Source organism: Corvus moneduloides, chromosome 3 (assembly GCF_009650955.1).
Source record: "Corvus moneduloides isolate bCorMon1 chromosome 3, bCorMon1.pri, whole genome shotgun sequence".
NCBI classification, from domain to species: domain Eukaryota; kingdom Metazoa; phylum Chordata; class Aves; order Passeriformes; family Corvidae; genus Corvus; species Corvus moneduloides.
In genome coordinates, this window is record NC_045478.1 from 112,048,438 (window position 1) to 112,073,323 (window position 24,886).

The 24,886-nt window shown below is 41.1% G+C and overlaps 1 long non-coding RNA gene across 4 annotated transcripts in view; it reads left to right on the top strand.

The window, feature by feature from the left end:
- The window catches only part of LOC116441541, a 70,279-nt gene extending 61,377 nt beyond the window's left edge, over nucleotides 1-8,902 (top strand). For all 4 annotated transcript variants that reach the window (XR_004239123.1, XR_004239124.1, XR_004239121.1 and 1 more), the window contains exons 7-9: nucleotides 16-181; nucleotides 5,761-5,853; nucleotides 7,826-8,902. This is a non-coding gene — a long non-coding RNA (uncharacterized LOC116441541). The remainder of the gene's footprint in view (nucleotides 1-15; nucleotides 182-5,760; nucleotides 5,854-7,825) is intronic.
- The last annotated feature ends 15,984 nt before the right edge of the window (nucleotides 8,903-24,886 follow it).

Sequence of the window (24,886 nt, forward strand, 5' to 3'; positions counted from 1 at the left end):
CTTCCTGTTTACAAGATCACCTCTTTGACAAAAGTTTGGCTCTGCACCAAGAACCATACTAGACACCAACGAGAATGTGGTATAACTGCGCCCAAGAAATAGATGATCAGGCGTTCCTGGATGCTCCAGGAATCTCTACAGATGCTAAAGTGCATTGTGTACAGTGGAAAACACAAAAAGTGTGAGTATTCAGAAATCAGAGGGGGAACAGAAGAGTAAGTAGGTATAATATCTGTGCATGGAAACGGTTGTCTCTTTGGGACAAGGCCAGGAGGGGTAATATTGCTACTACATATTTATTGTTACAATTAACTACTATTAAATATGTTTCAGTATTGTATTACTGTTTTCAGTGAGACCAAACTGACTATTATATAGCTGTGCAACAATTTCCCAAGGGAAGTACGGGGAAGCTATTTACTGATTTGCTTAAATCTCTGTTGAACAAAGCAGTGGAAAATATTTTGTAGGAAATAATGATCCATTGGCAGGAGGCTGGAATAGGTTACATAATAGAGATCGTATTTCTGTGACAATGAATGATTCTGTTTATGCAATATTCATTGCTGGTCATGTACCCTAGACTTCCTTTATTTTTGTCTCATCCCAAAATGATAAGAAGATAATTCAACTTACATTTTTGCCCAGGCATTCTAGAAAATAGTTCAGTGTTTCTTGTCTAAATTTGTGCATGGCACTATCACCATGCACAAAAAGTCTTGCTTCTCCTGGAGACATACACGTTTTTCTGCACTGAATTCTTAACAGACTGTAGTATCTATCTATAAAAAAGGGAGAAGGGAGATGGTCTTGGGAGTTATGCACTGATCAGTGTAACCTTGATATCTTAAGAGGTATTAGATACTAGAACAAATTGTTAAGCAGTCCATGTGTAAGCATCATCCAGATAAAAAGGTGACAAAAAGAGAGTCAACACATATTTGTCAAGAACAAATCATGTTAAACCAATCTAATTTCCTTCTTTCCCTGGCTTAGTGGATAAGGTGAAAGTGGTAAATGTAATACATCTTGATTCAAGCCGGGATTTTTGACAGTATGGGAGATTATATGCTCTCATGTAAACTGGAGAAATTTTGGCTGGATAACAGGGGAGGGCCTGATTCTTTAAAAACCCCACTCTGAGAACGCAGTTAGCAGTGATGACCTGCTGAAAGAAGAATTCACTTTTGCTCTTGAAGAGGCTTAATTTTGGGCCTTGTTCCCATCAATATTTTCATTAGTGGCTTGTATGATCGGATAGAAAGTGTAAAATTTAGACTGAGTATACAGAAGTGCTTTAGAACACAAGACTAGAAGAACAAATGAACATGATACATTGAGAAAAATACATCAGTATGATGGCACTCAGATTATAGAACGGCAAAGTAATATGTGTCAGAGAATCTGTAGCTGCAAGGGGGCTTGGCAGCAGGAGAAAAGATGGAGCCTTAGTGCCTGGAAAGTGGAACAGGAATAAAAGATGAGATATTAAGGGAGCAACTCTTAGTGTGCAAGACATCTCTGTCCAGTGGCAAGAAGTCAGCAGCTGGATTTTTGGACCTGTGTTTTTTCAATTCTTTTTAAAGTGATGCAGACAAGTGGGATGTAATCTAGAAGAATGACCCAAATGATTTGAGACTTAGAAAATATGGTCTGTGCTGAAAGATTGAAAGATTTGTGTGTGTTTGTCTAGAAAAGGTATGTCTGAGGACGGGTATAATTCTTGTAGGAAACTGCTGTTAGAAAGGGGATGCAGATCTATCAGTCACCGTGGCTGTGGAGCGTAGGATCGCAAGTAGTGTATTTTCACACGTGTTTAATAGAAGGCTCTCTGTAGAAATGAAACTGAACTCAGATTTAGCAGATCAGTGCTTTTCTTGCTCAGGCATGTGAAAGGTGTATCACACACTTAGCTCTCAGCACTGCCACAAACCCTGATCTGTGCCTGTTGCTCTCTCTGCCCAGATTGCCATCATGTCTTTGTATTTAATTTGATATCTATAGGTGCAGTGTGTCTTTAGCCTTGCATTCACCTGTCAGTGTTTTCAAGAGGGTGGAGTTCCTTAGGTGTAGATTAACCTAAAGTGTAGATTAAAGATGTGAAAAAAAATCCAGAGACTGGCTTCACCAGTAGCAAAACAAGGCTTTTGGTTGTTTAAAAACTGTCTGTATGGATAGGTTTGTTAATCACTGGAATAGGTTACCCAAGGATGCTGCAGACTCTCTTCTAAAGGTTTTGAGAAGTTTGATGGACATATGTCATGGCTGCAAGTAAACCTGGTACTGCTTCTAGGTAACAAGATAGACTGGATGCCCTCTTAAGATTCCTTTTAGTCTGATGTCTGTATGATTTCTGTGACATGATTTTTTGCAACAATATAATATATTTTATATCCCTGAAAAAAAAGCATAGAACTGACATAATCCAGGCAGTTTTGCTTTATGTTGAGAGATGAAAATGTACGTAGTCATTCATAAAAGTCTCAGGAAAATAAATGCCTGATTTGACTTTAAATATAAATGAACATGGCAAGAATGATATGCTGAATAATGACCCTGCAAAAAAAGAACTAGCTCAGTTCCTCAGTACTAACTATCACAGGGCATTGATTATCTATCATGTCTAGTTTGTGTGATAACGTAAGAATTTAAATTGTAGCCTCACCCAGAACAAACACAGATGCGTTTTCTCTAGGTGTTAATCTCCCAAAGGCCCACAGTCTTGTAATGTAAACAGACCTTGGAGCCCCAGCCTGGTTCACTCTGTATCAAATAAGCTGTATTAATATCCTGGGTCAAAACTTCCTTCAGGCAGCCTGAGGGCAGCAGCCATCCAAATCCATGTGCACTGACACCTTCCCAATGACAAGCCTCTCGGTGCTGGACCCTTGATTTATGACTTGTATGTTTTCTATTTGTGAGAAATGTAGTGTTTATTTGACACATGAGGCTTCTGATAACTCTGCTGGTTGTTAAATTTCATCCTGCTTCTGCGGGGAATGCTTACCCTGCCCCCCCCCCCCCAAAAAAAAAAAGCTAAGGAGGGAATGAAGGGGAAGGTTGCAAGGAAATCTAATTGCACTCCTTAAAACACTGTTTTGAGAAAGGGCTCTGGAGTCAAGCCTTCTCATTCCAGCCCCCACTCTTTGCATTTTCTTTGTACTAGAGAAGCTCGACCTGGCAGTGGTGAAATTAATAAAATGTTGGTGTGAAACTGTTCCTTTTTTTTTTTCCTGATTCACTACCATACAGCCCCTGGCTCTTAAATTGGAGTATGTGCTTACTAAATCAGTGATTTGGGGTGATCTGTTGCAACTCTTCCAGGAAGGCTCCTTCCATTTCTTCCATGCTGGCTGTAGGAACTACCTTGGGTGCTGCTGGAGCCTATTTTGGGAGGGTAGCTGTATTCTGGTGCCTTGCCTTGTTTGTGCTGCAAGTGGCCTCCGAAGGCAGAAAGGCAGAGGGCAGTCTTTGTCTTCTCTGCACAAGGCCTGGGAGGCTGTTAATACATGGCACATGTCCACAGAAAACAATAGCTACATGAGAGATGGCTGTGTCCCATGGGTGGCCTTTCAGGAGCAGGGAGATTTTGAAAGAAAGATGCTGCTGTGCCCAACTTCCCTTGTGTACATGCTGCTACCAGAAGCTCCCCCTATGAATCCCTTTTCTTCAGAGCTGAAGCCAAATCCTGCTGCAGTCCATAACCAGAGGAGCGTCCTGCTGACTTCTACGTGAGACTTGTCTGAGGGTGGCATGAAATGGTTCCCAAACGGCAAATCCTTTCAGCTCCCTTCTTGTGAATACTGTGGCTTAGCTCCACTCCTGGTCTGGAATATGACCCCACACTCACCGATTGCTGGTTAACCCTTGGGAATCTGCTAGTCTTTGTGGTGGCTCCTCTGTCTGTGGCCATGGTGGGAAGATGGGGATTGCTGCAGGGTTCAGTACCAAATGTGAAGTGTTGCAGACTTTCTCTATTTATCATATCAATTCTGTGTTGTTTTACTGAGTCTTTGCTCATAATATAGAGTGGTTGCAAGCCCAGAAAGAGCTCCAAGTCCTACCTGAAGATAATTTATATGAATTTTAAGGAAAATCCTTGAAAGATTTGACCCAAAGAAAAGCTTGCACTCATTTTTATGGTTATTTTTGGCACTGCTTGTCTGACTTTGAGATACATGAAATGTCAGGTCTGGTCTCATGGCTTCAGTGAGGGACCCCAAGCATTTGGGAAGCAAATTACTGTCAGTTAGGTTTCAGCTGGAATAATGTATTAAATTTTCAGAGTAGGCTTTCTTTGAGCACAGTGTTGACAGCACGCTCAACTCGTAGCACTTGGAGTTAGATGGATATTTACCAAAGTAACACATCTTACACAATTTAACAAAAATGGAAACATGCAAAAGCCTCAAAACAAAATACTTTTCTGACAGATTGGTAGTTACTGTCCTAGTGTGAGTGAGTTTGCTCCTTCCTCCATTGTCAGTGTTTTTTCCCTGAGATCTTTGCTATTACACCCCCAAAATTTCCAGCCTTCTAATTACACGAAGGCATAAACAAATAGAAATAAGAACAAATAAAAGGCAAGACCCTGATGTGTTTTCAGTTGTACATTGCTCCTAATGAAAGTCATGTGTGCAAAAACCTCAGTGATTTTGTCCTGGCTCACTGAAATTAAACAAAGAATGATACCTATTTATAATCCTGAGAGTTCTGCCAGTAATATATTTTATCGCTATGGTTGCAAAAACACAAATAGCCACTAAGGAAGTATTTTTCATAAAAATGAATGAGCACAGAGGGTTCCATGGAAAGAGTTGCTGCTTGTGGTGGAGTAGTGGGGAAATGCGAAGCAAGTGAGAAGTAGTTAAAAGCAAAAAGGGACTTTACTTTTATTATGGTGCTGATATTTACTGTTCTCTTTCATTTCATCGGCTTGGTTTGCAATAACCTTCTGTCACTTACATAGGCTAGTTTTTATACTTTAGTTTCAGCAGGGAAGAAAAGCGGGATATTTAAAATAATTTTGTTTATTTGTAATTAGAAAGCAAGTAACTTAATTTCTTTTTCTTGAATTGAATTGATTGCATTTAATAAATACAACAGAGTGCTTACCAAAATGTTCTCAAAGTAACGTAAACCACATGTACCATCCCACAAAGAGAGGACATCAAAATTGAATTTCTGAATGGTTTTATGTAGATTAATTTATTGTGGCTAAATGCAACCAGCCTCCTTTTCTGCTGCCCCATTGTGTTCAGAGCTCACTGCATAATATGGTCCTAGAAGGGAGTGGCTGGAACACCATAATCGTGATAGAGTGAGGCTATAGGTGAGAGCAAAGCAGGAATCCATCCTCAAACTTTACCCAATCCAGAAAATGCCTATTGCAGGCAATATGCTATGTGTGACAGGTCTGAAAAATGTAATAGCAAGATTCAGACCGGGTGCCCATCCGTTTCAAGGAGCATTTGCAGAGTTCCTTGGTGGTGGCAGCTATTTTGGGAAGACTTCTGCAAGCTGTTTGAAAAGTGAGACTCCAATCTTTACTGGGGCATTCAGGGTATGAACACTACTCATCACCAGTGGTAATAAGCCTGAAGGTGTGGTGTTCAAATCCTGTTTGTCACACCTTCAAGGACTCCTCTAGATGAAATTTTCTTTACACTTGTCATCTTCTAAGAAAAAAAAGTGATTTGTTCCTAGGGAGGGAAACTTTCAAAAGACATTTACAGCATTAAACCTTTCTTTTTTTTTTAGGTGCTGCACCCCTTTGTCTCTTGCAGATGTGAAGAGCTGGTTTAGGTCTGGCATCCTCCATAACCCCACATTAGTACTTGCCTGTCTTATCAGGTGTGTAAAACTAGACTGCCTATTATACAGTGAGCTGTGACTGAATCCTTTATTTATGACTTCTGCCCCACGTTGCATTAATTAGAATGCAAATTAAGTGTTTCCTGGAAAGCTGCTGTTACTTCTGGTATACTTTACATGTTTCATTAGTCTTAGGACCCTGACAGTTAAGTTATGTCAATTTAACAAGTTATCAGTCAGCAGAGCTGCTGTAATGGTACGTACACATGCGCGTGGGCTTTGTGGGCTGCAACGGGATGCAGACTTGAGTTTGCCTCCAGCAAAAGGCACTTAAGATATGTTGCCTTGTCTTAGCTATTGGGCTCAGCTAATTAGAGGTAAATTTTTTCCAACAGCATAGCTTGATCTTGTGCGCGAGCCTTTAGTTTACACCAGGGCTTCTGAATTTGACTTTGTAACATGTTTTTAATGGAGAACCTCTCTTTCACTAGAGAGTAGGTTATTTGGCCACTGCACTTGATAGTGGCTGAACAGTCTGTATCCCTGAGTAGCAGGACATGAGAATCATTGGTAGGCACCTTAAAGGTTATCTAGTTCTAATCCACCTGCCATGGACTGGGATGCCACCTACTAGATTGGATTGTTCAAAGCTCCATTCAACCTGGCCTTGAACACTTCCAGGGTTGGGGCATCCACAAACCTCTCTGGTCAACCTGTTCCACTGCTTCACCACTCTCTGAGTAATGGATTTCTTCCTAACATCTAATTTAAACCTGCTATCTTCCAGTTTAAAACCACGGCCCCTTGTCCTGTCACTATTTTCCCATATAAAAAGTCCATTTCCCTTCCTTTCATAAGCCCACGTTAAGGTACTGGAAGGCTGCAATCAAGTCTCCTTGGAGCCTCCTTTTCTCCAGGCTGAACAACCCCAACTCTCTCAACCTGCCTCCATAAGAGAGGTGTTCTATCCCTCGGATCATCTTCCGTGATCTCCTCTGAATTCAGTCCAGCAGGTCCACCTCTATCTTGTGCTGAGGACCCCATTAAGGACCACATTGAGGTGGATTGCAACTGAACAGACCACAAATTACAGAGGGTTTTTTTTTGTTTTAATAACACAGTTTAGCACAGTCTGCATTTTCATCTACGACCCTGTTTACCAGCCTTTAGGAGCTGGCACTTACTTGAATAAAGTGTCTGTGTTCAGTGCCTCTCTAGGCCTGAGGGCAGCTGCTGAGGTTTGGCAGTGTGGCTTGTGCGAGGCTCCCTCAACCTTCCTGGCACAGACCCACAGAACTTTGTGAGGACTGATGTCCTGTGTGAAGCTTCTCTTGTCTCTGCTTGCCTGTAAGGTGGTGGGTCTGGAGGGGAAGCCACATGAGGAGTGGCTGAGGTCACTTGTTCTGTTCAGCCTGAAGAAGAGGAGACTGAGGGGAGACCTCATAGCAGTCTGCAACTTCCTTGTGAGGGCAAGAGGAGGGGCAGACACTGATCTCTTCTCTGTGGTGGCAGTGACAGGACCCAGAGGGAATGGCCTGAAGCTGAGCCAGGGGAGGTTCAGGTACAATATTAGGGAAAGATTCTTCACCCAGAGGGTGGCTGGGCACTGGAACAGGCTCCCCAGAGAAGTGATTGCAGCACCAAGCCTGACAGAGTTGAAGAATCATTCGGACAATGCTCTTGTACACATGGTGGTGTGATTCCTGGGGAGACTTGTGCAGGGCCAAGAGTTGGACTGTGAGGATCCCTGATGGGTTCCTTCCAGCTCGGGGTGTTCTATGATTCTGATTCTATAGCTGTGCAAAGTGCAGAGTTGAAAGGTTGCATTTTCTGTTTTGTAAAATATTGGGAATTATGTCACTTTGGAGGAAGATCTATTTTGAGGGCATGGTTTAAGAGTGAAAATGGTGGTGTTGCTGGGTTGATGGTTGGACTTGAGGATCTTAAGGTCTTTTCCAACCTTAACGATTCTATGATTCAAAAATAACTGCTACCTTCTTAACCTTTCAAGGTGCTGCGATGAAAAACATATCTCTGAATGTGTTTGAACCCCAGAGGAAGAATTTTCATGCAAGAAAGAGCTTACACCAAAGTAATGAAGAATTTGGCCCCTGGCACCATTATTTTCCTCGGCTCCCATGGTGACAGAAGGGGGTGGAGGGAAGTAACCTATCCCATTTCTGTTTGAAAATATTTAGCTTGAGTGATGTGAAGATTTCAGTAGATCTGTGACAAGATCAAAGACTATAAATTATTTAACAGTGGTTCTACTTTTGTGGAATTATTTAAAGTATCATAATTGCAGCTCAGCTTCCCAGCCTTCATTTTCAAGTCTGGAATTCTGTTGGGAACTATCATAATCACTGAAGAGTATAATATTACAGGCTGGGTATAAAAATATCTTTTTAATGACTAGCAAATTAGTGAAATGTCTTGACCTAAATCTAGACCAAACAGAAGACAGTGTTTTTATGGAGGAGTAAGAAAGACTAAATTGTCACCACATTGTTATTCTTGTTAAATTCTCCACTACTTAAAATGTCAGTTGATTAGATAAAATTTGTAACACTGTGCATCAATGCAAGTGATGAAGGGCTGTGTGTTACATAGTATCTTGGCATTTCTGCACTTTTGTTTTCCTTTTAATGGTAGCATGTGCATTCTGTGACTGAAACTTGGAAAAATAAAGGCTATTCATTACTTTAGTACCCTGTGAACAATAGAGATCATGAAAGGCATCGCAGGGAACTCCTCTGTATGTTGGCTGTTCAAGAAGCAAGATGAGCCCTTGGAGGGTTTTCTCATAGGCTTCAAGTAATTGTTGTGTGCATGATCTGCCTGGCTAAACTCTTTGTGTCTGACTTAAATAAGATCTAGAAGACACAAGAATGTCTCACTCCATACCATGTGACTCATAGTGTTAACCAAGTCTCTGTTAACACAGAAACAGGAATTTATTCTCCAAATTCTGGTTTGCAAACGACTTAAGGAACCTGAGCCCTTGTGTTCCTGTGCGCAATCAGTTTTCAGTGGCAAAATCCTCAGTTTGATGAATTTTGACAATATACTGAAGATACCATGGAGATCTCTGCAGGTGAGCACTCTATTTCCAATTACGTTGCCAATTTTCACCGCGATTTGGGGCAAGTCACTGGCCTTTCTGCTCTTCATTGCCCCCAAATCTAGCCAGAAGTAACACTGACTGGTTTACATGTTAAGCATTATGGTGCTGCAGCTGCATTTGCAGTGCAGAGTCTCTGTAAGGAGGGAGGGAAATAAGAGTGGTGGTGCAGACAGGCTGTCTGCATTTCTGCCTTCGAGCCAGGGTACAATGGATGTTTCTGACACAGAGACCACCTTAATGTCCTGTGTTCACGGAATTCCTTATGCAACGAGGCTGCAGTCTGTAACTCTGAGCACCAAAGTGAGCAATAGGAGCCCAGGGACAACACAAGGCAGGAACAGAGGTGGTCTCCATTGCTGCCTTTCTCTCCACATGGCCAGGGCCCATGGTGCTCTGCATTGCAAAGACAAATGACAAATTTGTTCAGCACCTGGCTGCAATGAATGTGATTAGTCTTTAATTAATATTAATTAAAGCATGAAGCATGCATGGGCATGAAGGAGATTCATAAATTAAATGGAAAAGACTGTTACCTTGAGAATTTGTATCCTGGTAGGACCTGTGTAGCAGGTTGGAAGCCATCTACAGCGAGGTTACACTCAGTACCTGCATGGGTTGTGGATGCATGTCAGACGTGGAATGTTCTCCCAGAAGACAAACACAATGTGAACAATCATTTTTACTGGCAAATGTCATCTGTTAGATATCAGCCTAGTTTTCTCCAGTGACACAAAGCAGACTTCACCCTCGCTGTGTTGAGCATTTAGTTTGGCTGTATGCAACCTAGGGCTCTGGCTCAGCTACTCTTTCAGGCTGCGTGTTGACATGCACTGGGGATCTGGAGTCTCCAAGGCGTTTAAGCAAGATTGTATCGTGGTGCAGCCATTTCTTTCACTTCTCCCCACTGAATTACGTCCTCCTACTCCTTGAAAATATGGTAGAAATTGCTTGAAGAGTTTACTCATTTTGTTACCATTCCTTGCTGTCTAGTTTTGCAGAAGTTGTGCTGACAGACTGGGAAGGGCTTAGAAAAGGACATTAGGAGAATGATCAGAGACCTGGAAACCCTACACACATAAGCTCAGTCTAGTTAGTTTATCTAGCACCATGACCTAATGATTCCTAGATGTACTTTGAATGAAGAGCTTTTTGATTAGTGGATAGATTTTTCCTGTCCCAGGAAAAGGCTGGACAAAATAGGAAATGAGGATTTTGTTTGGGTATTTTTATTTTGTTTCTATTTTGTTTTGTTTGCTTTTTTCCCCCCTTCAGTTGTAAGAGTGATTAACCCCTGTTTTCCTGGGTGTGTGGTGAGGTCTTCATCACCTTCAGTCTTTTACACTTAAGCTTTTCATTTCTGGAGTCAGGAGAGGGTTTTATGGCCCGTGGTTGTAGGAGCTCATGGTCAAGCAGACTTGATTCTTCCAATTGTATGTGACTGGCTGCAGTGACTTTTCTGGTCCTTTCCAGAACAGTATTCCTAGGCCTGTGTCTTCCAAAAAAGCCCCATCCTTTGATTTTCAAGAAGGTTGAAAGTTTCAGTGAAGCAACCACTGACCTTAGATTTTCCTGTGTAAGAGCTCAGGTGTCCACAGTCCTTCCACGTGGCTATAAATCTTCAGCTGTACAAACTCGGCTTGATAAGTGGTAGAAGTCCTCTTCCACTGAAGAAGCTCCAAACCCCTCTCTTTACCAATTAGATTTTGCCAGGAAGTCTCTTGGTGAGACTGTGCTGTATGCAAGCAGGCTTTGGAAAGCTTCCAGATACATTCCACACTGTACACAAGCTAGACCGGGCTGAAATCTCATCTAGTGTGTGTCCTGGAATTACTACTCATCCCTCTTTATAATAAATGAGTGCTGTTTGGCTATAATCTTTCTAAGCTGTAATGCACTGGCATCCTGGAGTGCAAGAGTCCTATCTTAGATGACTACATTCAAAACATACCCTAGGGACTGTTAGAGAAATTTATAATCGTCCCTTTAGAATCCCAGGATTAAATTCTAAGTGGCAAGCAAATAAATAAACAATGTTTCTCCCTAATGCCTATTTATTTACTGTAGATCAATGGAACATTCAAGGATGAAATTGGTTTTCTCAGAGGATTAAAGATATATTTAAAATAGGCTTTATTATGAGAATTAATGTTGTGGATTCTGGAGGGGTGAAGGGTTAATGTGAGCCAGGTTATCATAAACAGTTCCATTCTGAAAGAATTATTTAGGGGTAGGAGAAGAGAAATTAAGTTAAGGGACACCTAATTCTGGTTCATCAGTTTGACATCCTGACATAAAAGGAGTCTTTGAAATTGTCTACTGTTGGTGGGAACTGGGCAAACAATGTGGAAATGCATTGACACATGACATGTGGGCCAACACATGGGATTGCAATACCTGTTCAGGGCAGGACCTGCTGTTTGTCTATTTTTGTGCCTGGTCCAGAAGAGCAGATGACATCTGTGTGCATGAGAGGCAACCTCAGCAGCTGCAGAGCCCAGCTGCTGGACTGCACCCCACTCCTACATCCTCTGACCAAAATACACCTGGCCATGAGGCAGAGGTGCCCCCTGCTCTTGGACTAGCTGTGGTAATTGATGCTGTTTTCCTTCTCGAGTTTTTACTGGGCTCCTCATCTGTCTGAGTTTGGAAGATACTTTTGATTCTGTATTGCCAAAAGGAAAAAGAACAGCAGCAGCCAAGAGTCCAGGGCTGTTTAACTGAAGTGCAGAATGGTTTAGATTTCTGTGGATTGGGGCACTGATTGCTGCCACCTCATAAAAAAAAGTAAAGCACTCTCTTTTCGTCTTTGGGAAAAAACCAAACCAAAACCCCTGAAAAAACAATGTTAGCAACCAGAGAATGAAAGAACAGCCCATGCAGTCTGTAAGAGAGGAGATGTTAGACCACAACATCAATAAGTGCCCTGGTGAACAAAAGACCTGTGAAATGAAAACCTAATGTTGAAGATATATTGTGTTTGTATAGAATGTTATTTTCTTCCCTCTCTGGTTGTCATTCTCTGTGGTTTCTGAGTGAGTTGCAGTGTTCTCAAAGATTGACAGTATTGCAGCTCTGTTGACCAAGATGTAGATTTGAATGTAGCCTCTACTGATGAGAGAATGAAGTGTATTCTGTATTGTATACATGGAATCTATAAGGGTGTGCGTAGATTGTCTAAGACTATTCTATATGCTGCATGTAGCTTCTGTACCCTTCCATTTTTTTAATATTGTTTTCCCCGCAGTGCCTGAATATGTATATTTTTTTTATTTAGTCCCATTTCTACTGCAATCTTTATCCAAGCTGTTCGTTTCTGTGCTGTGATGGTGGTGACACCTGAATGTTTCACTTTCAGGGCTGTGAAATCTTCCTGTTGAAGCTGTGTGTATGGTATTGCTTTCTAGTGCACAGGCAGTGGAATTTGCACCTTGTGCTTCCAAGGTAGGGAAGAGTCTGTTACTAAATTTCACAAAGGCTGTAACAACACATGAACATGGCAGAACATGAGGGAAAGTTCCTTTTGATTAATTTTTTGGGCACAGTCCTTTTTCTCTGAGTTAAAACTTGTGTTCCGCAGGAGGCAATGATTCCTGCCAGGCTGCTGTGCGCCACTCCAGCCAGGCAAAGCAAAAAAGTTAAATGTTGTTGAGTATCTGTGACTCACAGGCTTCGTGTGGAACAGAGGGATGGCAGTGATCAAAGCAACTATGAAAAAGAATAACTGGGGCATTTGGTTAATGATGGCTGAAATCTGAAGAGGAAGGAGGGTGAGAAATTTGGGTACTAGATAGTGAATAGGAGCCTGAAGGAATGTGGAAAATATGTACAGTGGCAAAAAGAGATACTGCAGAGGTCTATAAATGATGCAGGGAATTGTGAAGGCTAAGATACAGTTGGGGGGTTGATTATATATATGCGATGGACTTAAAAATTCTTACAGTTGTCTGGAGAGGTTACGTGAAAAAGAAAATTTGCATGATGGGACTAAAAGGCATTGCTAATTGATAACTGTAGGCTCTGCTTTTGAAAGGCCATGAGAATTTTAAAAGATGGGAGGGATGATTGTGGGCTTTGCAAATGAACTCTCTGTGTCAGGGGGAGGTGAAATATTCTTCTACACTTTGTTTGAGGACTGGAGTTTTGGGGTTGTTGTCAAGGAAATGCTTATGGCAGTAAATTGCATTTTTCTAAACACTCTTTAATTTAAAAACCCTTTGTCCCATTTGCTGTATTAGTCTTACAGCTCTTGCTTTAGGCTTATGTTAAAAGTTGGCAGTCTCAGCTGGAGGAAAATTAGGGGATAGGTCAGATTCTAATTAATTTCATGCTAATTGTGCCATAATTTGAAATCCAGTGGATTAGTTTTCTGTTGGAGAGCTGAAATATACGGAAAGACAAAAACGAATAAGGACAATTAATCTCTGTAAAATTGCTTGGGATGCTCTAAGAAAAGAGGGTTTGTTGTTGCTTTTATTTTTTGTTTGAGGTGTTTTAAAGGCGCCCGTGCTGGGGATTATATGGAAGATTCATTTCTGCTGAAAAACACCTTTTTGTTCCTGAAAAGCCTAACAGAAATACCTCAGTGGCTGGCTAAGCTCTTGCTGAGGGTTCCGTCCTCATAGGATGAGTCCTTGAATTTGGACAGAGTTCCTGTTTCCCCACCATGGGAGGGTGGTCCAGACCTTTGAACTGAGTGCCTGGGAGGGAGAAAACATTACTTATCCTAGGATCATAGAGTGCTAGGTTGGAAGGGGACCTTGAGGATCATCTGGCCCAAACTTTCTTGGCAAAAGCACAGTCTAGACTAGGTGGCCCAGCACCCTGTCCAGATGAATCTTAAAAGTTGTCTATTTATTTCTTTTCTAGAAGTAGACAAGGCTGGAATGGACAAGGGATGGATGCCAACCACTTCTTGCTCTCTGCATTTCCCTCCTGCCGAGTCTCCAGTGGCTGGTTGGAGAGCTTGACTTGGAGCCAGACTGGAGGGAGTAATTTACTGCTGGCCTCTAATGGCTATAAATTACTACACGCCCTGGGGAATAGCGGCTATAAAGGTAGAGCTGTGACTCAGAGGTGGGTACCATGCTCACCACCTCTAATGTCGTTCTCTTACACACTGAGCACCAAGCTCTGACTGACATCAAAAAAGCTGCCTCTGTGTTTCCAGGCTGGTCCCATACAAAATATCTCTGATTATTGGAGTTTTCTCCATACGTATTGTCAGTCTACTAAAGTTCAGCAACGTAATTCTGAACCACTGGGGAGCAGTGACTTCCCAAGAAATCATCTCTTGTTCTGAAATCCAAGGAGCTCCAACTCAATGAGCAGGCAGGGGGGAATGGCACCGGTTTCACCACTGAACTTTTGTTTTGCCTTCTGCTTATGAACACCAAGCAGAAGTTCAAATAACATTACAAAGCAGAAAGTTTTATGATTAATTATGGCTGGTACAGGTATAATTTAAGCGTATTGACTTGTCTGAAGCAAGTGCCAGACGGTGCAATAGTGGAGACAGGAAGTGGCTGGTCGAGATTGCTGAACCAAGCTGGAATAAGAAGTCAGGGAGAGGAAGCGCATCATCATTTAACTTTGCTTGGCAGCTCAGCAGAAAACTGATGCAATCGCTGATGGATGCTGATATCAAAGGGAGAAAAATCATGACAAATTCTTTGTGCTTTTAAAATTAATGTAAAGCTAATCAATAGCTTGACTTGGTGCAATATAAAAATGTAGTACTGGGACCTCCATTAAAATGATTTTTCTTTAAACCTATATTCTGGGATTGCTATTAGAGAGGCTTTAGAGATAATAATTGCAGTTAAAAGAGAGCTTTCCTATTCCCACCAGGTTGTTGCATTTCACAGCAGCTAGTCTGTAGCTGTGCTGGGAACTAGGTAATGTCAGCCCTTGAAAGATTATGTTTTCTTTAGCATTTTTTCTTTACCCACCAGTGGGTCCCTAGAAATATTTAAGATAGCACTTAAATGGAGTCAGGGATGGAGAGGAGAAGAAACCATTTGACTCTTACTAGACTCACTGTGCTAAAGGAGATCTTGGCTGGTTTTTTTCTCCCCCCCCCCGCCTCTCTCTCCAGAAAACTGTGACCATATGTGCATCTATGATCCAACCAGCTGCCTTAGGTTTCTGATAACAGATCATATTGTAGTGAGGGCTCCCTTACCTCTGATAACCCATGTGTCTAAAACCAGAATATGTGTATTTTTCTCAATTTAGTTGGTGTGTTCTATCACCCTGTGTGCACATTCTTCACTCTCTCACTCAAGCTGGTCATAACTGTTTAATGGTTATGAGTGTGCCATCTGTAAAAGTGTTACATGGTTCACCACGGTCCTGCTCAGAGACATCTATTCCCCCTAAATTGTGTCTCTGTGGGTGCCGGTCACAGAGACACCACAACTCAGCACTCCTGGAGCCGACTGGTGATTCATGCCTCCACAGTTCCATGGTGCTGGCTGTGCAGAAGCCAGAGGTGAGCCTTCTGCCCCACGCATTTCTCCCTTCTCCTTTCCTGAAATGAGCTGGGCGTCGTGAAATCGCAGCTATGCAAAACTTTTGCACAAAGAGTGAATGTTGTGCAACTAGGTGAAATTTGCATAGTGTGGTTTTGGAAATGGCTTTTTTTTGTTGATGCAGGGCACTATTCCAGGTTTTCTGGTTTTACTTTTCTTGTGTGAGTAGCCTCTGCTCTGGGAGAGCTGCAGTGTTTGCTGGACTTACCTTTGGGGAATACAAAGTGGGTTGGTCAGGCCTGCCTCCTCTATCACCTCAAATATGATCTGAGCTTCCCCATCATCTTGGATTAAATCTCAGCTTCCCTGTGCTGGTCTTCTGACTCCTAGTGCTCCTGTAGAATTTGCAAAGTCTGAATCATGGTTCTGTGGCAGCTTCTCAACTACATTTTTCAGAGGTTCTAGAGGAGATGCTTTTTGGGATTTGGAGTTCCTCGTTCTCAGCAGCTGTTGCCAGGATTGGTATGGGTGAGATAAAGTTGCAAAATGTTTTGGTGTTGCATGCTGCACTTCTACTGAGTTGGTCCTGAGAGCTTTTTAATGGTAAGTTACAACTTCATCAGGAATGCTTACAGCATAACCTCACTGTAGTTCCTTTTTGACAGCTGTGGCCACAAATATGATGTCTCCGTAAATCTGTTTTTCACCTTAGTGTGAATTGTTGCATCTACTCAGGCCATGACATTGCTAATAACCCATTATATGAGGCCAAAGCAAGTCCAAAGAACGGGAATACTCTCCTTTTACTGCTTCGGTGTGACTCTTAAACATGGCATGGGATTTGTGATTCAACTCTTACTTAGGGCTTCATTTAGATAGATGGGGGCATGGGAATGAAGGGAACCTCTAATGCTTAACATGAGCATCTGGATGGGATGGTAACGAGGTTTCACTGTGGGAGAGATTTTGAAGGCACAGAGATGGCATTGTGAGTTATTCTGAAAGCTGCCAATTGTTGTCAGTATGTTGACAATTATTTGCAATTTGTTTTGTTTTGGTTTTTAATTGTGAAAATGTTCCCAGAAGCTTAGTAAATGAGGACAAGTTCTAATAAATATTGAGCTAAAATGTAAGAGCTCACATGGTGCAGCTTTGGTTACAAAACCTACTTCTTGTAGTTGGTGTCATTTTGCCCCTTGAAGGCCTGTGTTCAGAAGTGGTGCCTCTAGTTGTAGTATGAGGGTATTTATATCAACCTAAGTGAGATTAAGCTTAGAATATGCTTCTTTTAAACTGCACATGCAGCCTTGCAAATAGATTTAATCCCACTCCAGCACATGGCTCTGTTTGTGAACATAGGCTACCAGAAAACAACAATATATTCTGTATGGTATTTATAAGCTCCATGCAAAACTGCTGAACCAAAAAACCTACAATTAAGATGAGGGTTGTGCTTGCAGAGGTGTTTTGTAGTTTGTTTTCTTTCACCTCTTAGACATTTTATTTTTCCAAGATGATGGACGTTGTTGAAACTTCTGGTTGTCCATTGCATTCAAAAATAGTTTGTGAAATACCACCTTGAGTGGCTCTAAGAGATTTCCTCCTCTAAGAGATTTGTGCATGACCAAGATCAAAATTAAGTGACTTCCTTGCAGTAGATTAGTTAACTATTCCCAATAGTGTAGTGGGGATATGGGAGCTCCGGGTAACCATCCCACAGCCAGTTTCTAAAAGCCAAGTGTGCACTGATAAGGCCTGAAACAAATGGAAGTTTTTAACTTCTTGCTCACATATTTACGTGAGTCTTATGGAAAATGTGGAGCTTGTTGCCCTTATGTTATTTGCCTGCTAATAACATCTCTGTTCTTGTCTATGCAGTGAAAGATAAAATAATGAGCAATGAGTGGACTAAAGACTTGAATTCCACTTGATTTCTTGATGGCTCCAAGGAGCCCTCCAAATGAATACTCCAAAAGAGTACTGCTTAGAGAGTAAGTTATCCCTCACTGTGAATATGAGTGGCAGAATTTAGGTCTTTTGATTCTGAAAACCAATGTTTCTAATTCTGTGCATTTCAATTCTGCAAACTGTTTATCATGGCTAGAGAAATTAAACTTGCAGGGATGGTAAGTTTTGCTTTGCTGCTGCTAAACCTGGTCCTACAAATACTTTTTAAATGCAAAAATAACCCCTGCTGACCTGTGCAAGGTAACACCTTGATTTATACCCATCCAAGATTCAAAGCATTCAAACTCATTTGTGGGAAGGAAATACATTAAGGGAGGTTATTAGGAATTCCTCTCCTTATGTGTTTTTCCATGTCTTCTGTGGTCCATCTGTGAAATGGACCATAAGGGGGAAGCATAGGGATTGGGAGATCAGCATAGTGGGAAGACAAAAACAATGAAACCTCAATGAATTGATGATGAAAGGAAGGGAGACAAAAAGACTCCAAAGTGAGCTGTGGGTGAGCTGGGGGAAAAGAAAGGAGAACATAGTGTCCGAATGCCCAGAGGAAAAGAAAGGGCCACAGAACTGTCGGCTGGTTAAGCAAAAATGAGGAAACGAATGAATGGGGAGAGCAGCAATAAGCTGATGCAGTTCGCAGCATGCAGAATTAGAAACAGAGTTTGCAGACAGGAACAGAGTACATTTTGCCTGTTGTGTTTTTATTGAGTAGGACCTTGTCCTGCTTTCAGCTGGGATACAGGTCATTTTTTTCGTGATAGCTAGTACATGACTGTGTTTTGGGTTTAGGGTGAGAACAATGTTAATGCGCTGATGTTATGGTTGTTGCTGAGCAGTGCTTCTCCTGGGTCAAGGACTTCTCAGTGTCTCCTGCTCAGCCAGCAAGGAGCAGCACAAGTGAGGGAGCATGGCCAGGACAGCTGACCAGAACTGGCCAAAGGGATATTCCATACCACAGAGCATCATGCCCAGTACATAAACTGGGGGAAGCTGGCTGGGAGGGGCTGACCACTGCCTGGGCTTTGGTCAGCGGGTGGTGAGAAATTGTGCTGTGCATCACTTGCTATCTTGCATTTTTTCATTTCTCTCTCCTTTTTTATTACAATTATCATTATTATTATTAGTGGTAGCACTACGTTTGGGGGTTTTTAAAACTTTGTTTTAATTATTAAACTGTTCTTATCTCAACGCATGAGTTTTCCTTTTTTTTTCTTTCCCTGATTCTTCTCTCCTCCCCTTCCCCCTGGTGGGGGGAGTGAGCAAGCAGCTGATTTGGGACTTAGTTGCTGTCTGGTCTAAAACCATGACAGACCTTAATCTCTGAATGGTTTACCTGTCTTCATAGTGGACCAGCTGGAGAAATTGGGTGTGATTCAGAGTGAATGAGAGGGGCAACATCTGGCTCTAAATTTGCTGTAATCCTTCTGCTTCATGTCAGTGCCACAGAATAAAGTTTTGTATTAGGGAAATTGGGACCTCCATTAAAAATGTATATCACGCTAGGTGATGTATTACTCTTCCAAACCCTGGTCTCGAACATCCAAAAATAGCTTGCCATGGACATGTGAGTCAGGTCATAGACTCTGGTGAACAATATTTAGTGTTCCATGGGGATGGGGAGAAATGCTCTGATGAAATCACCAGCCTTGAACTAAGCTGCTTTTCTTAGGTGGCTCCCCCAGACCTCAGTAAAAATGTGTCTGTGCAGGTTCAGCCAAGCTGCCTGTTGAATAGTTTGGCCAAATGCAGGAAGCAAGATCTTTGACCTTCTGCAGTGTCCTCATTGTAGACGCATGCATATAATTTCCAGTAATTTAACAGGAGCTTTAGTTTGAAAAAGATTTGGGTTTTATTACTTTCATTCATCATCATTAACTCATGCCATGTGGCGGAGAGGAGGGAATGACATATTTCCGCAATTAGATTCAGTATTTTGCATGAAAAAATGAGCTGTTACAGCAAATGCTGCTTTTGAAATAGGGACTAAAAGCAATGGAAACAAAAGTTGTGATGTGTGCTTGGAAGACAAGAGTTAAAAAAGGATATTTTTACTATGAAGTCTTCTTTAAGTTGTGGTTAGAAATGATTTAACCTTCTAACCTGTTCCTATTGTGTACTTGGCTTATGTTCAAGAAATGTTTTTATCCAGTACCTTGATGCGCTTCTAATTTGTCTGTTACAAATGTGCTCTATTTCTGCTTACTCTTAAAAGGTGCACTGGCTTCATCTGCTGAAAGTACCTTTGTGTAGGGCTGCTTCACTGTGCAGGGGGAGTGTGAAATTTCATTTGATTTTAAGTTCGTGTGGGTTTGCTTTGCTCGAATTTTGATTTAGCTGAGCCCAACAACTTAACACAAAACACAGGTAGGAAAATTGTATTTCCCATGGTGCGGAATGAAAAAGGGATCAGTTCTTAGGAGTGGCTTGCTTCTGGACTGAGGTGCACTTTGAGCATTTTGCTACACTTCATTTTTTAACCCTTTGCTGAGCAAGGGCCTGATCCTGTTCTCCATGAAGTCGAAGGGAAGTTTGCCATCATGGGAACAACATGGGGCCTGATGTAGGTAATGAAACCCAAAAGCGGGCGAGTTTTATGTGGTTGAATGTTCCTGCCAGCATTCCTCACGACTGTGTGTGTGACACATGCTCCCTTGATAATTTAATGAAGAATATGTCTACAGCCAAACATGTATTTTATTTTACAGACCATACTGCATTTTTGGTAATTTGCCTTTTCTCCTTGTATGCATCTCATTCTTGTGGATGTTCACATGAGCCAGTACTCCTGATAGCTTTTCTGCTTTCCTTCTTGGAATGTTGGTTTTCTTTTCTGCATGTTCAATTACATGTACGCATTCATCTATCATTAGTTCCTCTTCACTGGAGGATATTTTGCAGAGCTCTTTACGCAGCATTCTTAATACTCTCATCCATGATCTGGATTTCTTACTGACAGCAAAAGTTCAATCCTTTTTACTGCTGTTTTATTCATTTTATAGCTTTATCTAGATAAACTACTTTCAAGTTCTATAGTGGAAGTTTAACAATTTGGTTGAATTTTTTCCTTCTAATTCAATTGTGCATTGAATTCTGTTCAAATTTATATTTATTTGTACTGGTTTTAAAGCATTTAAAATGTAAGGTCCTCATTTATCAGGATTTCTCTACTGATTGCATTCTTACATTGTTGTCATAATTCTCACTGGATTTTGTTGTTGTTGCTCTCGCTCTTCTTTGGAAAAATGATTCTCATTGTTTGATTATGCTTGCCAGCTCATTTCTGTTTCAGGAGAAAAAAAATGATCCTCTGTGTTACTGCACTCTATTACCTATGTTAGTAGTGAGAGTGTACGTGTCTAGCTGTGGGTGGGGGGGGAGATGTGCAAACCACTGTAGTCTCTCCTTGCACCAGCTGCCCTCAAGACTATTTTTGCTAGAATATCCACCATGAGAAAGACATTGAAAATGTCACCTAAACTCAGTTTATAACATATTTTCTTGTGACCTCACCACAGGCATGAGAGGAAGAATTCAGACCTAGTTTGATTTCTTTCCTGCATCTCTGGAAGAGTATGATGCCTGCCTGGCTCTCTTAGGAAGGTTAAAACTTGCCCTCTCCACAAAGGGTGTGTCTGGGGCCTCAGTTCTTACTCCTCATTTCAAACATACACAGACGCCAGCACAAGACTATTGGAGTAAAAACTTTCTGGTTTGGATATATTTTCATAATGATATACTAAAATGTGTAAGTGACAGGCATAAGTGACAGAGAAGAAACTACACCAATAATTTATTTCTTTTACTAATAATTCATCTGGTTATTGATCTAGGTTGAGTTTGGCTCCAGCTCTGCCCTTCAGCAGTTTTTTGTAAACAGGTTTTTCTTATCTTCGTGAGTCAGGGTTTGACATTCCCACTCTGTGCCATAAATTACACCTGTGTCTTCACTACTATGCTAATGCCTGGGATTTAGTGACAAAAGGAAGGAATTTGAGCTTAACTTTTTGTCTTGGAAGGCTTTGTCTTTTCTATTACTCGGGCTCCACACTGACACTTCTTTCTCTCTACCCCGTTTAGTGCCTTTACAGAGAGAAGAGCAGAGTGAAACAAATTCATTTCCCACCTTTGGAAATCGATGTTTTAGTCTACCTTCTTAAGTTTTTGGGGTTTGGTTTTAATTAAATTTAAAGGTAAAATGTGGAAGGTTCTCAAGTATACTCATGTAAGAAATGTATCCATAGAAGCAAATAGACTCTCTACACTCAGGGAGATTATTAATACGAGGCGAATTTACTCAAGAAATTCTAGGATCAGGCCCATGATATGGAATTTGATTTAATTCACTCATACATAATGATTACCCACAGCTCTGAGCAGATGCAGTAATGACTACAATTACTTGCAGATCATTTTTTACTATGATTAAATCTGTACATTATATTATTCTTGAGGCAGCAGTTTTTAATATTCAGCTTGCTCCCCTCCCTCATCAACATTGACTGTATACAAGCTTAGAGGCAAATCCCCAGTTCAGCAATGAATAGCTTTTTGCCAGGAGGAAGTGTTGGTTTGTGTTGGAGTCCTTTGGTGTATGCATCTAATGCTCTGAGTTCAGCTTTGAAGCATCAAAATTGCATGTGTGTGTGTGTGTGTTTGTTTTCAAACATATTTCAATTGTGAAGCCCCCCCTGCCCCCAGCTTCAAGAGGGAACTTTCACAATAATGTTGAGTGTGTAAATGGAACTCACCTGTAATGTGTCTCAGTGACTGAGGACTGAAGCAATGGAGTGACCAGCAACCTGACCTAGAATTTTGATCATCCCTTGGGAGTTGTCAGCTGACTCAGGTTGGTTTTGCTGGGGCCAGCAGATTTCTGCGTTCCACTCTTGGTTCTGCCCAAGTCTCTTTGCGTAAGCCTCGAGAAGTCTACAAGACTGCTTTTTAATTTATTCTTTAGTGAGATCAGGATAGGAGTTAATTTGAGAGCAGAAAGACTTGAATTGTGTTAGGGAATGCTGAAGATATGCAAAAGGTCTTGTACTGGTGGGCTTATGAAAGAACAGGACTTTTTGAACAGGGCATTTGCCAAGTGTTTATCATTCATGTGTGATATTTGTCTCATCTTTTAGATTAAGCTCAGCAAATATTGCAAAATGGAGACCAAATGGAGATAAATACAACTGAACATTAAAAAGTCACTTTATAAGCTTGATTGTTCTATTTTTGGTAGAAAAATAATTTTGGTAATTGGAGACCAGGTTAGAGAAAATCAGAAGGATATCATTGTCTGTGGACTAACTGAAGATTTTCTAATTAGGAGAACAAATTTCATCAGCCACCTCCTCCCTCAGTATTTCCATCTCAGCAAAACAAGTCTTGTCAAAAAATACTCACCACTCTTGATTGTGATTCTTTATCCACATAGGGAGGATCACAGGCATCTGTCACAGTTTTTGTCATCTGTGTTTGTTTCTGGATTTTTTTTCTGATGAAAGGCATGACAAAACCTCTGATTATGATGAGGCAATCTTTAAAAGCATTGAATTGTGGTTGGGAGGTGAAAAGTTGTTTGCCTGTGGAATTTCTACTCAGCTGGGTGACCAAGAAAGAACCTGTTAAGGAACATTTTGTTTTGTGTTGCTTCACGGCTAATAGTCTTGATTTCTAGTTTGCAGTAAATTTTAGGAATGCTCTTGATTGCAGGAGATGACCTAAAACAAAATTCTGGAAAATAGCTACTCACAAACACTTCATGTTGCAAAAACCATAATTTTAAACCACTGCATTACCCTTAGGGCAATGTGATAAAGGAGCAGAAAGAGAAAAAAGGAAAAAAAAGACTGATTCACAGTAAAATGCCAAACTGTACATGTAGAAATCAATTCTTTGCATAAAGCAGCTAAAAGGAGTGCCAGTACTCTTAACAATTCTATTTATCTTAATGATTAGCTGCAGTAACACTCAGGAGCAGTGGACTCTGCATTGATCACAAGAAAATGATGCATATTGCTCGATGCGGATGAATGATGTTCCGGAGTGACAAGTTGATGTCTTCAGATTGAACAAAGCCCCCTGTGTTTTATAAGCTGGCCTCTGGTCAGAAAGGGTTACTGTGATCTGCAGTGTCTTGAGGTGTGCTAATAGCAAGGTGGGTAAGAGCTGACATGATACTCAGGGTTTGGTTTTATAAAAAGTCATTGACCACTTTAAGGGACACTCTTAGCACTCTAGGCATAACTGCAAACTGGGAGGCCATTTGTCATAGAGATTATTACTAGGTGGTTAAGCACTTGAAAGGCTACCACTTGATGCAAGACCTTCCCTATAAAAGCTTGGCTATAGGTCGGTAATTTGCCAATATTCCTGGGTCAGGAGAAAGCAGCTTAAGACCAGAAATAATAATAGAACATTTTAAAGCTGACAGTACAATGCCAGAAATGGGGGAAGTATTAATAATTTTCATGATAAAAAGACCCTATCAGGTTTAGGGGGAGGAAAAGAGTCACAAAGGAATCTAGTTGAAGATTTGAAGAGATACTTCAAAGGGCTTCATTAATATAAAGGAAAGATTAGCCCAAGAACAAAAGAATATGAGAGGAGTTTGCAGGTATAAAGCCAGCAGAAGAATTATAATAATGTCATACATAGGGTATTTGAGTGAAAAGCTAAAGAGAAATTAAAACAAAGCTATCTTTAAACTTTTCAAACCAATAATGTCATTAAGGATATCCTCCAAAAGTTAAGATGAGGGTTTTTTATGGAATGCTGCTGTAAAACTTATTTTCACTTTTGAACACAAATGCAGTGCTGGCACGAGGAGGGATAAAAAAAGCAGCAGAGGACTTACAGCCACTTTCGTACACAACCTAGGGCCAAATTCTTAGTTCTTTGGGAATTTCACTGCTTTTGTGAGACAGCAGCAACTGTAATTTCTTCTTTTATGGCTTAGAGTGTAGTCCAAGAGCTTAATAAAACAACGTGAAGGAAAGCTCATTTGCTTGACTTTGTATGCAAGTTCACATTTGAAACTGAAGAGCAAACAGTGCCATGAGATACCCATTGTGGCTCATGAATGGAAAATGAATTATGTTGTTCAAGTATCATGTTCACTTGCATATTTCCACGTTGCTGAACAATGGCTTACAAAATACTGCACGCAGCATGCCTATAATTTTGGGTTGGAGTTGAAGGGCAATTTAGTAATATTTTGCCCAAAGGCTCCAAGCAGCATTGACACAGTTTTGGCCCCTTGTGATGATCCCTTTTTGAAGACACAATAATGACCTGGTTTATGTCCCAGGGAGCTTACAATCTAACTGAAGATCCAAGAATGCTGATGATAAACAGGAAGGGAAAAAATAGATGAAGGGAAAAGGCCAATATCCATTTACCTACTGGTAGCAGCAGTACCCGTCCCCTCTACTGCTGTGCTTCCATTTAAGCACTGTTCAATGTGTGTGATGTCCCTACTACGGCAACAGCGTGTATTAATTTGGAGGCTGTACAGCTT